The sequence below is a fragment of the Heteronotia binoei genome, chromosome 9 (genome assembly GCF_032191835.1).
Source record: "Heteronotia binoei isolate CCM8104 ecotype False Entrance Well chromosome 9, APGP_CSIRO_Hbin_v1, whole genome shotgun sequence".
In the NCBI taxonomy this organism is placed as follows: domain Eukaryota; kingdom Metazoa; phylum Chordata; class Lepidosauria; order Squamata; family Gekkonidae; genus Heteronotia; species Heteronotia binoei.
This window is the reverse complement of record NC_083231.1, coordinates 79,630,988-79,650,002: the sequence shown is the minus strand read 5'-3', so window position 1 is coordinate 79,650,002 and position 19,015 is coordinate 79,630,988. Positions and strand designations below refer to the sequence as shown.

General features: G+C 41.1%; 1 protein-coding gene across 1 annotated transcript in view; it reads right to left on the bottom strand.

The window, feature by feature from the left end:
• The window catches only part of TNIP3 (TNFAIP3 interacting protein 3), a 78,641-nt gene extending 61,415 nt beyond the window's left edge, over nucleotides 1–17,226 (bottom strand). Inside the window, exon 1 of the mRNA XM_060247332.1 lies at nucleotides 17,188–17,226. The gene's annotated coding sequence lies outside the window, so the exon portion shown is untranslated. The remainder of the gene's footprint in view (nucleotides 1–17,187) is intronic.
• Nucleotides 17,227–19,015: the final 1,789 nt, after the last annotated feature.

The window sequence follows — 19,015 nt, the reverse complement described above, 5'->3', positions numbered from 1 at the left end:
CCTTACTACAATCATCTCACATGGCATTTGTCCATTCTGATCCCATGATCCCTAGCATTAGCTTTTTTTGTGCTCCTTCCTTTTTTATCAGCAGAAAAAAGGATTCAATCCAATAAATAAGAAAAAAAAAATTATTTTGGCACATTATCTAAAACTATCTCTATTCCCTCAACACTCCTTATTCCTTTTGTCAGACATCTGCTCACAACTACACAAACCACCAGCATAACATAGCATAATCAAACTAAAATGAAATCATGGTGGGAAACAGGGAAGAATGTGAGATAATAAAAGGGTTTTGAATAGAGAAATTTTGGTTATGGCATTTCAGATTTTCTCTCTCTTTTTTTCCTTAGGATAGCTCTGTAAGTCCCTGATTAATTTTTGTCCTCCATGGACCTTTTCCAATACAATTTTGAATTCTGTCTTGTAGTCTTGCTGTGCAACATCTTTTGAGAGCAGAATATAGTTTTACTACTACCAATATGTCCCCCCAAAAGTTGAAAAAAACATTTCATTTAATTAGACCTATTTTATCAAATCCCTGAACCTCAAAGTAAACATTTGGGTTCCAAAAATATAGATTGTTCACACCTCAGTTCTGTTTAGAGAAATAAACCTGAGTCATGCTGGCAGCAATACACAGCAGGCTACAATCACTATCTGTTTTATGTGTAATTACTAGCCATTGGACATGCTGGCTGGGGCTGATGGAAATTGTAGGCAAAAAACATCTGGAGAGCTACCGTTGACCACCCCTGTACTAGAGGATGATCAAAATAAATACTGGCTTATATGTTTTCACTGGGAGGATAGCTATTGCTTAAGTGTTCACATGCATTTTAGTGCAACCCGTTACTTTTTGCTATGCCACAAATTAATCTAATTTGTTTACAGAAAGCTCCTTGACCCATGTAGATGGAGCTTCTACTATTTCTTGCACCAACCGTATATTTTTCTCAACCTTCTGCTCCTGAAGATCAGTTCCATGAAACTCAAAAGCTGTGGGTTGGTCCTAATTGAGATATAGTTCCGGAATGCTTTAACTCCAATGCACGGTAAGAATATTCTATAGTCTGGAGTGTGCTTCAGTGCATGAATTAAAAAGAAATATGAGATCTTAAGCAAGGAGGTTCTCTAAACAAATCTTTCTGCTTGTAGGTAACACATTTTATTTATGTTCTCTAATTGATAACATAACTTTAGAACACAAAGACCATTTAATATTGCACTAAACTCCAAGTTTATTTATTTTTATTAATTTTCTTCATGTGCCTGTCTTGCTGAGATTTGAGGTGGATTACATTGTACAAAACAGTGTAATCATATAGCATGAGACAAAAACATGTTAAAAATGATATCAAAGGTAGACAATTGGTTCCTGCTGCAATTCTGGTTATAGGGCCAAAGTGAAGCCTCAATTATAGTACCGGGGAACCTATTTGGTTTGTTGGTTGCAGTCTAGACAAAGAGAAGATACCAGCTCAGTTTCTCAGAGCTATTCTGAGGCTTGCTAAATGTGTGACAGTTACAAGTCTCAATGTGAGGCTATGCTCATTTGCAGTTATTGCAAGAATCTCAGCCATAGACACAACATCCTCAGATTAGGCTTCTCCAGTATTTGGATGCTCATTTGAACAAACAGAAGAAAATAATAATCCAAGAAATTAACTGTGCTGGATTTTCTCTTCTGGCACTATTGTGTTAGAATTTGGAAAAAAAACCCCTGGGGATTAATCAAACAAAAGAATTGAGACAATGTCAATTTCACACGCATCTCTCTGCCTTGTGCTAGGGCATGAATTTCTAGGTTGGTGGAATGATTTGCATGCAGGTATAACTCAAGAATTTCCCATTTTCATTTATTTTAAATTTGCCTATGCTTTCTTTATACCCAATTCAGGATCCCCAAGGCAGTGAACATTAAAACATTTTAAACATTAGAAAGCAGTCAAAATACACATACACACATGTTTAGAACCATTATATAAAACATAACATAAATAGTATAACATAATATAAACACGTAAAACATAAACACACAAACAGGGAGGCAGGGTAATAATAATTAGTGAGGGAATGCCAAGCAAAACAAACAAGTCTTCAGATGCTGATGAAAGATAACTAGAGAGAGAGACAGAGCCATCTCCCTGGGGTTGGAATTTCAGTTTCAGTAATAAAAGCCATCTCCACCCCCTCCAGCTTTCCCAACAGTTTTGAATGTTATCCCCCAACTCTAGTGCCTGTAGCATCTCTTGAGAGAAGAATTCTGGTACGCTAATTAAATCAACAAAAGATTTAAAGCAAATCACTACTCCTTGAATAGCTGGCCGTATGAAGTACTGTATATTTATGGCTTCTTAGGACCTCCATTTTTGTCTGCTTTTGGTAGCTACTTCACAGGTGTGCTGGAGATGGGAAGCAATAATCTGGTGGCACTGACAATTCAGCTACATTTTATATTCCACGCAGGCCTTGACAACTTTTCATTGGCTCTAGGAGTAGGGTTGCATGCTCTGGGTTGATAAATAACTGGAAATTTGGTGCAGAGGGTGGAACCTGGGGAATGTGGAGTTTTTGCCAAAGAGTCCACCCTCCAAAGCAGCCATTTTCTCCAGGGGAACTGATCTTGGTCATCTGGAGATCAACTATAATAGCAAGAGAGCTCCAGGTGCCACTTATAGGATAGCAACTCCACTCTAGGAATCAGTGCCAAAATTTGTGACCCCTCCCATCATGAAATTGCTAGCTGTTGGACCCTATTAGGAATTTGCCAGGAAGCATGGTCCTGCTTTCTCCATGCATGGATTTCACCCACATAGAGTTTTGCCCCTCCTTTACTCTCCTGCTGTGCTGTCTAAGTTTTCTAATACTTCATGTTAAAATAGGGTCTCTTGTTGGTCTCTTCTTATTTTGCCTTTGAAGCAATGTTGGGGAACCTTTTAAAAATTAGGTTAGAGTGTACAGGTGTGCATTCAGTGTTTTCCAGGGTTCTTGTAATATTACTGTTGATACATCTCAACTCTGATGTATATCTATTTAAAGCTCCCTCATGGACATGTTAAGGGAAATCTCAGGGCCCAGATAATGTCTCATTTCCCAGCCCCCTCAATGGGGTGGTTTGGGCTGGCAAGAGACTGAATCTTCCCAGATAGAGACAAACAGGACAGTTGCTTCATACTAAAGGCTATTTACTAAACCTTAAAATCATATACAAATCTTAGAGCAAACCATACAAAAGCATCATCTCCAATATGTAGAACTGTGCACACTTATAACAAGGAATATACAACTAAGAACCCTTCAAATCCTTGGGGTGGTTGGTATGTAACAACTAACAATGAGAAAACAAGCCATAGACCTTGCTAGCCATGTATAGTTGTCAATCAGAAAGATGATGAAAATATCACCCTGCCCCTCACTGGCACATGGAGCCATGCCCAGATTTAATTTATCATCATTTAATTTATCAAAGTCCCAGACAACTTCAGTCAAGGGTAATGGCTGAGGAGCCTCTGAGATAAATATTATATATGTTTAGACTTAAAGTTTAGTACCAAGGACTCCTAATACATAAACTTTGTGCTGGAGTAGAGGGCGCCAATAACCAGACCATAGGCACAGCTGAACTGCAAAGCTCTATAGGAGAGAGAATTAAATTATAGGATCATAAACAAAAAAATAGTTTAGTCTCCCCTTAAATTCTGCCAAACTACCAGTGCTATGCCAGATAACTAATCATGGGTGAATGTGTCTGAGCTGCAACTATTCTATAAACATATTAAATAGCCTAGTACTTTTTTCTTTTAAAAAATGAGTAAACTGAAGTGGGCAGTTTGACATACATACACCAGACAGACAAGATATTCCAGCATTATGTGCAGGCAGTGCTGAGGCAGGGTCTCTCAGGTATAAATCTTGGTTTGAAGACATGGATGTTGCAAATACAGAAGCCTGTCTCTGTGAAATAATGGAAGCCAAACTGTAAGAGGGTTTTTTTTAATTCATCCCTCTAGGATTATAATTTAGAAATTGCCATTAAGGATATTTACACCCCTCAATACATATTGAAAAGCCCACTTTTGATAGCTAATGTAGCATAGTGATTAAGAGACAAAATTTAGAAACAGAAGTTCCCAGTCACTACCTCTCTGGAGGCATGTGTGTGCTCACCCATACAATTCCCCCACCACATATTCTTCTACCCACAGTATTAAAGGGAGATAAAAATACCATCTTATCATTGCAGTCTTAAACAGTTACACCCTTCCAAGTCCAATGAAGTCGTTGCTCTGTAAATTATATTGAACAAATTTTGAATCCCCTGGCACCTTTAAAACCAACAGAGTTTAATTCAAGGTATAAATTTTTGTGTTGAAGTGATGATATATGAGCTCATATGCAAAAGTATTCTTAAGACTATGAAGTGCTGTAACTTGTAAAATACAATTCTTATTTCCAGCTACTTAGTAAATATTACCAGCAGGAAAATCAATCCCTGTAAAAACCTAGCAGTAATCTAATGGAGTGTGGATTTTAGTTACAAAGTTTAAAAGCTGACCATCAGGCTAATGGGGATATTGCAGTGGCACTGAATGATATCCTTAGAAGGCTCAACCAAAGTTTTAAAAGAAACATAATTGTCATTTGAATAGGCGCTTCTTTAGAGTGGATTTTCCATCCTAAAATCTATGACTCCTTAGTCACTTTAAATACTTCAGAAATGCATAATTGTTTAACTTGTTAAACTTGACTACAAAGATTTTGAAAGGTGATCAACCATGTTTGTGAGCAAAACAAGTAAATAAGAGAACAAGGAGCAAACCTTCATGTACTTACCATTGCCTGTACTAGCTGTCTTTTGGTGCTACCAGATACAAACACAGCCTTAATCACAGATCTAGGTGCTGTGAAGATGTATGTTTATTTATAATATATATCTCAAATGTCACATTCAGGGAAATCCCTTTCTACAGTATACCCAGATAAAGCACTGCTTAATCATATCACACAGAAGTACAACCCACTTAGTTTAAATTGAAAGTACACATAATGAAAGCGAACAGAGGATTCCCTCACATTCTTTAATATGCTATGGAACAGAAACGAACGTCAACTGGAGGGAACTCTGTGGGGGAAGCAAGTATCCTGTGAAGTGGAAAAAGGTTGTACCAAAAGGTTGCTCCCACCCTCCAAAAATGGTGCACACAAATATTGTCCTTGAAGTGACACAATTTACAGTAAAGTCGATAACACAGACATTTCGTGGTATCATGTACACATAGCAGGGTTCGGGTTTCTTCTGATTAGTGGTTTATCTAAAGAACAAACTCTAAACCCACTGACATTCTCTTATACACTTGTGATATCAACATAATGAGTAGCACCTCAAAACAAGCAAATAGTTCATCTGATCCTGAAGGGGAGAAAAGGAGGTTGTTTTACAAGAAACCATGTAGCCCTTGCTGAAAGTCCAGTCTTTGGATGTTTCCAGTCATGTTATAGCAGTCCTTGTATGTTTTCAGTCATGTTATAGTACACATGAACCTGCCTCCTAAGGAGTCAAACCATTGGTCCATATCCCTCAGTATAGTCTACTCTGGCATCAGCTTTTCAAACATTCAGTTAGAGACTTTTTGCAGCACCTGTTGTCTGAGATCCTATACCTAGAAATGGTGATGACTGAATCTGTGACTATCTACATGCAGTATAGTCATGCTTCACAAAATAATGGCCCCTTGTCTGTATATTCAGGTTATCAGAGAATAGCCTGCATAATGCATTGACCTATAAAAGTTTTCTCCCTTGGTGATAATAAGTAAACCAAATATTCATATTCCTAATAATTGGGTTGGATCTAGATTAAAAGGGCAATTTTTATCAGTTCTCTCTTCCCACTGCACAACTAACTCATGGAGCTCCTCCAGGCTCCAAGAGCAGCATTCTATAGATATCGGTGAGAAAGGCAGGAAAGTTCCATTCTGCTGATAGAATATTTAGGCTGCATTCAACCCAATATCTTCGGTATTTCAAATTGTGAAAATATTATATTGATTTTCTAACTGCCCTGTAAGGTTAGCCTGTATTATGATTTCCATATTGCAAAACAGGGCTGAGGGGGAGGGAGATGCATGGAGAGACCAGTGGCTTGCTTAAGGTCATTAATAACTGTCCTGGTAAGCTTAAATGCCCTTTCACACACTACACACTAGCAAGTGTACTTGCCCTCAAGTGTACTTTTGAACAGGAACCAAAAGTTCTTAATTGAGAGAACCTCAGTGATGTGCATGCTTTAAAACACAGTTGCAGCATTTACACTTTATATTTTTTAGCTATGCATCTTGAAGTATAACATGTGATGTGGTCCCTACGTACTATGCTATACCACGAAATAGCTTGATGAGAGAAATTTACAGGATAGAAAAAAGCATGTAACTCACTGTAACAGACAGCAAATGGTTAATGTGTTAACCCGGTCTGAGAACCGTGTTTGACAGGAGGCTCAAATGGAATTCTACAGTTGAGAGTGACAAGAGTGGTAGTAGAGAGTGGCAGTTGAGAGTGGCAGTTAGTACAGTGAAGTCCAGTTAAGCAGAGTGAGAGGATCAAGAAGGAGCCTGAATTAGGGAAGTGAGACCAATAGTCTTTCCCTGGGGAAAATAGCTAATAGAAAGAGAGAGTGATCTTTATCAAGTGTTAAAGAAGGAAAACTGGAACTTGTGTGTATGTTCCTCCTTCCACAAACTTAAGTATTTTTGAGATAAAGAAGTTTATGCTTGCTTATTTCAGCAGTGATGTCCATACTGTTAAAGACCTGGCTATATAATAGGGAAGCCAGGTCCCCTCACCCATCTGGTGTGGAGATTAAGGGGGTGTTCGGGGACTCGGTGGGGACAACATACAACATCCTCAGAATGTGATATCATCCAGAAGTGATATTACCCAGAAGTGATATCATCATGACAGGGATGTTGTGCAGAGATGCACTAGTATTTGGGTGAAACTATGGTTTTTCCACCCTCAAAACCATAGAATTGGCCCAAATACCAGAGTGTCCCTGCACAACATACCTGTTTAGGGGAGCAGTTTTCCCTGCCAGCCATCTGGTCCATAGAGGCGAGGACTCCCCCACCCCCTCAAATCGGGGGAACCCCTGATGGGAATTGGCAACCTAAAACATCTACTTTACAAACTATCTATTGATTTTAAATATACAAAGTTACCTAATTCCATGCTAAGTACCAAACCTGATACTACCTGGCCATTTCTCCTATAAAAGTGAAATAAAGCAGGGCTTTTTTGTTGTTTTTAATTACTATCCACCTCTCTTGTGCCATAATCTGACATATACAAACAAAGTATTTTTTCAGTTCATCAATTCCCTTGGGCTTGGTCAGCATATATCTATGTATGTTTAAACAACTGGGTGGGACAGACAGAAAATTGAAGAAGAGGAAAAGAGACTTGCTCAGCCAAGAGAGTAAGAAAAAGGAAGCTGCGGAATCATTATAGTCACATGCAGGTTTTTATTTCTTAAAATCCCCTTTGAGTGTAATCCATAGCACAGCAAAGTTTATAGATGTAGGAATTATATGCAATGATTGATGATATATGTGTTTTTGTCATGGAAGACTTTCCACATAAAACAGGTGTAATCCATGAAACAAAATCTATCAGGAGTGGCAATTGTTGTGGAAACTGAGGCTTTTTATATATAACTATGTCTGACAATGATATAGATATAGATATAGATTACCAGTGCTGTGAAGTCCTGTTAGATACATTTTTTGGACAGAAAATCTCAGCAGACTGCAGAGTACATATTTGTGGTAATCACCTAAGGCTTGGAGGAAGACTCTATGGTTATGAATAGCTTAGGTTTTGTCATTGTCAGAAATGCACCTCAGGAAATGCAAAATATAATATGAGGACAGCAAAATATAATATGGGAGGAGCACCTGGGCATGCAGTGTTGTGTTGCCACACATATATTCAGACTTCAAGACTGCCATTTCAAATTCTAGTAGGGGAAAGGCAGAGATTTGAGGAGGAGGATGTTCATTTAGCACAGCTCTTAAATATATTCAAAATTAGTTCCCCCGTACGCACCAAAAATACAAAAGAATCAACTATCTTATATTTAATGCTGGCCCTAGCCCTCCTAAAATCAATAGTGTCAGGGAAGGGGGAAAGTATTTTGCAGAGGTGGAAGACCAGATTTGCAGGATAATACAAAAGCTTTTAAAAAGAAGGAAGAGAAGGAGGAGGGAATCTCCCCACGAAAGGGTTTACAAGTTCCCCTGGCACATAGAGGGGGGTAGAACTGCCAGTAACAGGTTGAGAAACTCCTGGAAATTTGGGTGCAGAACCTGGGGAGGACATAAAACTCACTGGGATACGATGCCATACAGTCCACCTTCCAAAATATCTATCTTCTCTATGAGAACTGATCTCCGTAGTATACAGATGAGCTGTAATTCTGGGAAATCGCCAAGTCCCACTTGAAGGCTGGTATTCCTACCACACAAACAGATAAAAGCATGTGTGTGCATGTGCAGACAATGCTCTCCCATTGGCACACCGACACCTATCCTCCTTGCAGTGTGTGGGAAATATCAGAGGAAGGAAAGTGGCCACCTGAGCCAGTGGGGGGAGGGGCAGCTCAGCCACTGCCACCACCACACACACTCCCAGCAAAGTACTGGGGAGAAGGACAGATAGGTGGGCAGCACAGTGGTGGAAGTAGGGCTGCCAGGTAAGACCAACAAGGTGGGGGGGGGGAACTTGCCAGGAGGCTGAGAGAGGAAAGAAGGGCACCGAGGTGAATTTCAAGTGACCTGGCCATCATATTTAAAGGGACTGCATTCCTTTTAAATGACTTTCTTTCATTGGAAATAATGGAGGATGGGGGTATCTTCTTTTGAGGCTCATAGAATTGGATCCCCTGATCCAATGTTTTCAAAACTTTTTTGGGGGGGTAGGAGAGGCATCAGCAGCAATGCTGAAATGTTGGTGCCTCTGTCTCAAAAAAATAGCCTCCCCTGAGCCCCATTATACCCACAGGGGACCAGTCACCATAGGGTATAATGGAGCCCCCAGTGGCCATTCCCCCCTTACATTCTGATAGTTCTGAAGCAGGATGAGGGACTCCAAACCAGGGGATCCCCAGCCCCCAGCCCGAGATTGGCAACCCTAGGAGGAAGGGGGCAGTGGAGGAAGCGGAGGGCAGAGTGGCAGGGAGGCAGAGTGTGAGTAGACAAGCAGAGAAGAAAGGAGGCAGAGTAGGGGAGGGGCAAGTGAAATTCCCTCTCCCAGTGAGTTTACCTGGGCAGGAGCCTGAACCACTGCCGTATCAGCCAGGCCTTTAGAACCACCAGCCCTGGCTGGCTCCTGGATCCAAGACAGATGTTGTTGGGGGGCCTGGTGGGCTGGACCAGGCTGGTTGGAGGGGACAGGAGAGGAAAGAAAGGAAAGGCCACCAGGGAGTGGGAGGGGGCCAGCCTCCCAGGTCCACCCCAGCAAGCGAGCAGTCAGGCAGTGAGGGCATGGGGTACCTGATTTCATATGCCCGCACAGACTCCCTAGGGAGAGAGGGAAGCAAAGGTGGAGGAATGACCCCTCCCCACAAGTTTCTTGAAGGTCTCCCCATGTAGTGATATATATATATATATATATATATATATATATATATATATAAGTTTTTATATTCTGCTTTTCTTTCCACTGGGGATTCAAAGCAGCTTTAAAAAAAACCCAAAAATATATAATTTAGAACACCGACACAAATGTACAACACAACTGCAATTCCTGGACTGGTCTTGGATCTATGAGGCCAGGTCATTTTGGGCCACAAGCTATGGTCCAAGAGACCTTTGGTTCCTACACTCTGGTCCTAGCCAGGCTAAATTCCTGCACTAAGGAAGCAGAGGAAGAGCAGAAGCTCAGCCCTGATCTCATTCAGCTGGCACAACAATGTTTCCAATAGTCCTGCTGTATTCGTGATCATATAACCCCAGAGGTACAAAGGACAACTGACATACTGAATTCCAGCACTGTCTGACTGAATTACCCTATTATTGTCCATAGAACTCATTTAGAAGATGGAGATAAGCTTCTTTTAGGTTATTTGAAGAGTTTTCAGGGTCATAATGTTCCATAGCTCCTGTAAATGCTTATTCATTATGATAGCAATGACCTTTTCCTCCCAACAAACAGACCACCTTACACAAACCAAACAGGAGGAAGTGGAGAAAACTTAAAGAGAAGACTCAACAGGGGAAATTCTCAAGCTGTGGAAACAATGGGGTGGGCACTCCAACAGGACTCATGGGTGAATTGCTGCTCTCCTTTTTTATTCGTCATTGTAAAATTCCCTTTTGTTTTTGTTTCATGGAGCAAACTAATTAGATAACAAAGGTTTAGCTACTTAAGTTCTGGTCCATAACCAAACCATTAAGAGCCAAAGGGCCAAAAAACTTGGATGCCTGCCATTCAAATTGCTTTACTGTCCACTGAAGAGCTGTTTGTTTAGGGATTTCGTCTGGGGAATAATAAGGAAATGAGTTGGAGAAAATTTAATATAGTTTGAAGACAACAGCTTACAATGCTTGATTCCCCTAAAGACTTATAAATGGCTTAATTACCAATGCAAGTGTTACAAAGGAAAAAAGAAAATGTGGTCTTAGAGGAAGAAAGGAAAACTGGAAAGGAACACAAACTTTTTAGAAATAGAGTTAAAACCAGTTTGAAATCAGTGTCTCCCATGAAGGAACATGGAGAGCAAGATTTCTTTTTTCAAGTATTTCATTTTGGGAATGTAAAACCTCTGACACCACACTTTTATAACATATTTTTTAAAAAAATATCAGCTATCAGATTTGCTATCCAGCAAAAAGGATATGAATTACTGTCAGATACAAACTGTTCCATCTTTCTGCCAACTCCGCCTAACTTTTAAAATAAGAAGGATGGCATCCATTAAGGATTTTCAAAGCCAGTATATACTGTATATCCTTCTCAACAGGGCAAAACAGGAGTTTAGGAAGAGGACTCAGCTTGGAAAAATTGTTCAGGGAAATATATTTATTTATGTATTTCAATATTTATGTTTCATGTTTCCCTGGTTGCTGCCTACAATGCCAAATTTAAAACATACAAAGTACAAAAAAAAAACCCCTCATAATTAACCATTCCCTCCTCAAGAACATCCCTGCAGTTTACACCCTCTTAAAAGTCATGGTGAACAAAGTGGATATACATCACCTCCTAACCCTCTTAGGGAGCCCACTCCATAGGGTAAGAACTACTGTAGATGAATATTGGCCAGGCAGGCTACCTTAAGCAGGAAAACAATCAGTAGGTATCAACCTAAAACTGTTTTCTTCCCCAGGTCAGAGAACCCTAATGCTAGTCATATCCCCTGATCCTAATCATATCCTCCATGGTTACTCTTTCCAGCATTTAGAAGATGACGACCATAGATTTATACCCCACCCTTTTCTCTGAATCAGAGTCTTCCCCCATAACAGGCACCCTATGAGGTGGCTGAGGCTGAGAGAGCTCTCGAGAGCTCTCACAGAAGCTAACACTCTTGGAAGAGCTATGACTGACCCATGGCCATTCCAGCAGCTGCAAGTGGAGGAGTGGGGAATCAAACCCGGTTCACCCAGATAAGAGTCCACACACTTAACCACTACACCAAACTGGCTCTTTAAAAGTGCAGTTTCATTCATAGATCTCCTGGTATCATGTATTGCCTTGCCCTCATCAGTCATTTTAAAACCCAGATAAGAGTCCACACAATTAACCACTACACCAAACTGGCTCTTTAAAAGTGCAGTTTCATTCATAGATCTCCAGGTATCATGTATTGCCTGGCCCTCATCAGTCATTTTAAAAACTGCAGAAGCACAATGGACAATCCCTAGCAGGTTGAGTCAGTAGGAAGTGGCACATCAAAAACACAGGTAGGAGGAACGGGATTCAAAGAAATACCAAGTGCCCAAGGTTATTACTAGAGTGCCAAAAGGTCACAAGGCAGGTAGATGCCACATTACACTTGCAGATTCTCATGGCATTGGAAGGAGAAGGAATTCTTAGTAATTGTTATGAAAATCCTAGACTACATCTGCATCTCACTGGTGGTACACATACCACCAGATGAGCACCATGGACCTAAGAAGACAGAATGTTCATGCAGATCCTATGACATTACACCAGCATAGCCAGTGGAACCAGAAGCTTTGATCATACCACAACTATAACTATAAAGTGTTGCAATATAAACGATGAAAATTATTTAACAGTGCAATCCTAAACCAACTTCTTCTGTTGAAGTCAATTAGCTTAGAAATGTGCGACTGTTTAGGATTGCACTGCAAGCGCCCTTTAGCTCCATCTTACCCATGGTTCCCATTCGGATTTTATTAGCACGTCCAGACAACCACATCTGTCCCTCGAATGCAACTCATCAACATCCCAGTTTGATGTCGGCGGTATTAAACACTGGAGAAAGTCCGGTCCTTTTCTGCAGAAGCGGCACACATTCGGGTTATTCCTGTTTGAACAGCTCATGCAGGATACTGCTCCTTGAGATGTTTGCCATCCACCTTCTGCCCCCCCCCCACCTTTTTTAAAAAAAAAGTCCCATGAGACATGCACACAACCAGATCATTGGGAATCTGAGGTGAGGCTTCTGCTTCTCCAATCAACACAGAATCCACGTGAGTGAAAGAACAGGGAGGGGATCTTTTTTCAATGTGGAGGATTTCCAGATATCATTGCCACTGCCCATTTTCAGAAAAGTAGTTCCTGGCAGTCCCCTAGTTTGAACTGGCAATGTTCATTCCCAGAACTCCCCCCCACACACACACTTTGAAGCAATGTTTTATTCCCCATCTCCCAACGTTTGGGTGCACGTTTAATGAAAACACCATGACAGGAATCACCGTATGATTGCTCAGCAACTGAATGAGAGTGAGATGACTTTGAATCTGCTTGATCGGTTATGCACATGCTCCAAGAAAAGAGCGTGATCACATTCAGTATGTCTGATAGTTCAACAACAGGACAATATCGGGATGAGTCACATTCTTTGATGCTCCTCTGATCAGCCCTGCGTCGAATCAATATTCAGCAGTTCAAATTGGAATGCTGCATGCCTGCTTTTAATGTGACATGTGACTGCACCTCTGGAGTGTTTTCTCATAAGTTTTTATAACAGACTGCTAGGGATGCAATGTATGTGTGTACCTTAATTCTATGTTGCCTACTCTAGTCTCCATCAGAATAGTACAGTGGGGGGGGGGGTTTGGGGGAAAGTTATACTTTCTTTTCACACAGAACCCTCTGCTCCTTCCCATCAGCCTTTCATTTGGTCAGAGCCATTTCCAAACCATTAAGGGCCACTAAGCAAATATCCACAGCAACTGAGGCACATTAAAGGCTGTTGTCATATAGGATAGACTGAATTACAATAATCAGAATCTAAGACGCAACATTTTTGCATGCATGGTGAATGGGCAAGGAATTGTGGGGGCATTTCATTTTTTTCTCCCACACTATTTCCTGCTTTCCTTCCATGAAAGCCCCCATAACCTTGATCCCCATTTCCTGCCTCCTTCTCTTTCCTCCCCCTCCCCACCAGCCAATCTAGATTTACTGGAAGGGTGTTGTAGTTAAAATGTCAGACTAGGATTTGAAAAATTCAGGCTTGAATCTCCACTTTGTCATGGAGGCGTGCTGGGTGACCTTGGACCAGTCACACACTCTCAGCTTGACCTACCTCACAGGTTTGTTGTGATTATAAAAGAGAAGAGAAGAGTATAAGTTGTTTTGGGTCCCAGTTGGGGAGAAAGGCAGGATATAAAGTAAATAAACAATAAATAACCAAATAAATACAACTTATCAAAGATTTCAGGTTTTCACGGCTGGTAACATCATTAGGGTTTGTAGAATCTTTCGGGATCAAGTCCCGTGTTCTACTGGAGAAAGTTTTCCTACCAGACGTTTCGTTCTCAGCTGCGGAGAACATCCTCAGTGGCGTTGCAGCTGGAGCAGGCGCTCAGACCTTCTTGGCTGCTGTGCATGGAGTGGGGCCAGGGCTGCTGGAGAGCTGCTATTTCTAGGCTGGAGGGGGTGTGATGAAAGGGCAATTGGTTTGTGGATGTGCCCATTTTTTGGTGGGGCTTCCTGGAAGGGTAGTGATAAGGAAACTGGCTGCTGAATGTGACCATTGTTCTGTGTTAATTGCTGGGAGGGTTGGAAGGGGTTTGAAGATACAACTTAAATCTGTATGTCAGAGAAGATACCGAGTCCAATAACTTGGAAACTTAACAGAAATTGCTATGGGTAGAAACACTGGAACTGGAAAGAAACTTAATTTGGAAGATCTACCACCACCCACCAAAACTGAGGGGTTACTGCCTATCAACTGACTGACTGACTGACTGACTGAGTTCTGAGGTCATTTTAGGAAGACTTGTTACAGCCATATATTTGCAGCTTCAACATAGGCACAGGTTTTCTTACATCTTTGGGTTTAGAAACCTCTTCCTATCACAGGCCAAGGAGAAAACTGATCTTAAATGGAGAAAGACAGAAGGGAGGCAACCCAGTTTTGTAATAACAGGTGACTTCCTTTTCTTTCACATCAACTGGGCATATATTAGTTCAGGTCATGTGAAAGACAACATTTTTAGAAACAGTAAATCATTGTGCCTTGTACTGGCTGGTCAGGGAATTAACTAGAGAGCAGATGACCCCTGGGGATCACAATCTGGGATGTGATGGAAATGTCATTGCATCAGCTAGAAACAGTGATCATAGTGCCAGTAGGTTCATTTGTGTGAATTGAATGTTGTCCCACATGGCTACATTTGATTTTAAGAGAGAGAAGCTTTTAAAAGGAGGGGGAGGAGGGGAGTCATTAAAAGGAAGCTAGAAAGGAGAGCATCTGATTGGTCACTGTTTGGAACTGGACTAGATGGACCATTAGACTGACCCAGCACAGCTATTCTCATGTTCTCATTCCTTGTTGGTGTTTTTTTCTAGATCTCAGAACTAAAGTAGTTTTAAAGGCTCTAAGATGACAAATGATTATAATCTGCCATTGTTATAAGTTCCCTTTTACCTTTTTCCAGACCTGAAATGGATCTATGGACTTGCAGTTCACCACACAACAGGGTAAGGAGCAGTTCCAAGGGGGCATTTTAGCATGGGAACATAGCACTAAAGGTAAAGGTAGTCCCCTGTGCAAGCACCAGTTGTTTCCGACTCTGGGGTGATGTCGCACCACAACATTTTCACAGCAGACATTTTTACGGGGTGGTTTGCCATTGCCTTCCCCAGTCATCTACACTTTCCCCCCAGCAAGCTGGGTACTCATTTTACCGACCTCAGAAGGATGGAAGGCTGCGTCAACCTGGAGCCAGCTACCTGAACCTAGCTTCTGCCGGGATTGAACTTAGATCGTGAGCAGAGCTTGGACTACAATACTGCAGCTTACCACTCTGGGCCACAGGGCAATAACAGAAGCTTAAACCACTCTTTCTGTTCAGTTACAGTACTTAATCATGGCTCTTCATGTTTGTTGTTTGAAAGGGGGAAGAAAACCTTCCTAGGGGCTCAGTCATTCAACTCCCAACGTCTTGTGTAGCCTGGCCTTATATACACTACTTCCTTTACAGCCGCCCTGGGCCTGCTTCGGCGGGGGGCGGGGATATAAATTAAAATGTATTATTATTATTATAATATTATGGGGTTGGATGCAAACTTAGCCCTTGAATCAACAAGGAATTCTGGCTCCCTCTCTCCTGTCATGCCCCTTTCTTTGCCTATTTTTATTCCCTTGTAGCATGTCATCCCAGTGTACTAATCATGCCAGCAGTGTATCATGCAAGGTCAACTCTGCTGCTATACCAGCATGAATCCAAAATGACAGCATCTCTTTGTATTATGCTGGCACAAATGGCTTGTGTGATGATCACCCTCACCCAATGGGTATAATCAACAGAACTGTACTGCTAGAGTGCCATCTGAAGCAGAATTACACCCTTCTAAGTTCACTCTCATTGTACTGGGATGGTAGCTCAGTGGTAGAGCATCTGCTTGGTAAGCAGAAGGTCCCAGGTTCAATCCCCGGCATCTCCAACTAAAAAAAAAAAAGGGTCCAGGCAAGTAGGAGTGAAAAACCTCAGCTTGAGATCCTGGAGAGCTGCTGCCAGTCTGAGTAGACAATACTGACTTTGATGGACCAAGGGTCTGATTCAGTATAAGGCAGCTTCATATGTTCATATGTACTGCTATAGTTACTGAAAACACTACGTCTAAAGTCAGATCCAAACATTTCCAGGACAAGTTCTGCCAGGTTGATGACCGTGACTCCTCTCCTCCACCACCCAACACCAGGACCCCTAGTCACACCTCACTTCCTGCTCACACTCACCAGACACCAACGTGCCTTTCCCTCAACAGCACTGGGTGGTGTATGTGGCCATCAAGAACACTACTTACATCACCTGCACATTCTTCTGTGGTGGTCCTGGATAGCACAGGTAACCAGAAGCTCAGGAGGCAAAGCGCTTGCCAGAGCACGGGTTGTTGGCAGAGTAGGCACATGGGTGGGGTGGCAGTGGGCCCTGCCAAAAGCCCTGGGGTCTGGCAAATACTCCGCCTCAGGGTATGCTGATACCAGCCTTGATCTCTACACTTATAAAAATCCAAATATTTCTTATATTTGTTGGGAAAGGGGGCTGGTTGGAGAGGTGCCTAAAGCTGTTATCCTCTTTTCACTCAAGAAGACTATAAAATATAACAGCTCTTGATCTCAGGCTGTGATTTCTATCTCACACAATCGATATTTAACGGAAAGGGCAAATGTGATCTTTTGCATTTTATTTTACTCATAAAACTATGTAGAGATACAGTGTTTAAGTTCTGGGAAATAGGAAGAAAAAGCATGTTAAAATGAATAATTTTGCTACAGTTTGCAAAAGTCATGATTCATCATGCTGTAGACAATAGGAAACTCTCATTTATAAGTGATTGGGGTATTTAAAGGATGCAGCACAGCTACACATTTTACTTCCTTGCCCTATGAAACTATAAAATAATTTTTAAGGCCATTAACTTTACACATTGCACATATGGCTCTTGCTATTTGTTAGGGCAAAATGTTACTCTACTTACATCTGCTTGCACATCTGATCCTGAAGAGAGTTAACACCTGTAATAGGAAACATAACTGTGTAATTATTGTCCCATGAGTATTAGGATGCTGCATAAAAATATTTAGCCAATTCATTACCTCCCTTTTCACCAAGGGATTGATAGATTAACTAAAGATAAACAAAGCTGTATATTACCAAAAGCTCAATATTATTGTCATTTGATAGATGCTTTCTGAAATAATTTGTAATTTAATAAACAACAACAAAAACCCTAGCATTGATCTTTTCTGTTTCTTATTACATCAGAATGCAAAAAAATTTTTTAAAAAAAAACTCTTTAGCGTACATTCTCAACCCTTAGATCTTGCAATTATCATTTTCCATCTAATTGTCATTAGGACTGACCTCTGAATCAACTAAACCCACAGATCAACACAATGACAGCTCACATTCTCACTAAGAATATATGGAAACTCATAAATCCGACATATAAGTGTACTTAAAGTCCATTTTCACAGGTAGTTGTAATAGTGTCAAGCATGGGATTTCAAAATAACCAGTCCTTGGATTTTTGAAACAAAGTTTGGTTTATTGATAATCCATGTGGCTCAGCCGAGCTAGGTATTGGAACTGATACATTGTAATGACAGACTACATGTTTTAAAATGGCACATCAAAGGTTCTATAAACAATTCTACATTCACGTGTGAAATTCACAGCTAAACTTCCTTATCTATATTGTGGTTGGCTCATCCTGGGTCCAGGCCTGCCTCAGCCTGGGAATAAGTCCCAGGAGGTCTTATCTTCAAAGAGGACATTCCTGCATTTGTTAGTAAAAGCGAAAGAGGCAAAGGAAGAGTCTAATTCAGGGTTAGTAACAAATCTATAATCAAACAGTTACAATAAAGAATGAATAGACAATGCTTGACAAATGGTTCCCGTTGTTTGTGAGGAAAGGTTAATCAATGGAGTTAAGCACTGAGAGATCATTTCTAAAGATCACTGTATGCTCTAACATGTTGCTAAGTATGATACAGAAGAGAGGAAGAAAGCACCAAACAAGTACTGGGAATCTTTTTAGAGTGACAGCAAGACCTGTGCAGTATTGCAAGATGACCCAGTAGGCCAGCATAGCAACTGAGACCAGTATTACAAGGGCTTTTTTGAGTGGGAACACACAGGAACACAGTTCCAGCTGGCTTGGTGTCAGGGGGTGGGGCCTAATATGTGAATTAGTTCCTGCTGGGCTTTTTCTGCAAAGAAAGCCCTGAGTATTACTTTGCCAGCAACATGTATGATAATGTCTTTGAGGAAGAGTACATCTACCAAGCTCTAATGTATCCTATTTGGAGTTCAACTACAGCACATCCAGTGCTCACAAGGAGCTCATGCTGGCTACATAGTTGATTAGGACCCAGGGTATACTGTGTGATGTGCAATTTCCATGCTCTCAGTTTTCTCAGCCACCACTTGGAGCACAAGAAGCTGTTAAGTAGAGCTCCCAGTATTATTAATTTTATGCCATTGGCTTTGTGTTGTGTAAACAATTGCCATATAAATAGGACAACTAGAAAGAAATTTGACAAGTCTTGTTTAATGCTAGCCATCATAGGATAAAAGGACAGGTCCTCTTATAGATTAAAGACTGGTAAAATTACAAATGAAATTCAATGTAAATGAGTGCAAGGCAATATACATCAGCATAAGCAAAAAAAAAAAATCCTAATTTTAAATATATACTGTGATGGCTAGGGTGGCCAGACCGTCCCGGTCACCCGGGAATGTCCCACTTCTGGGTCCTAATTCCCGCCTCCCGACCTGCCTATACCGGGACCATTACAAGTCCC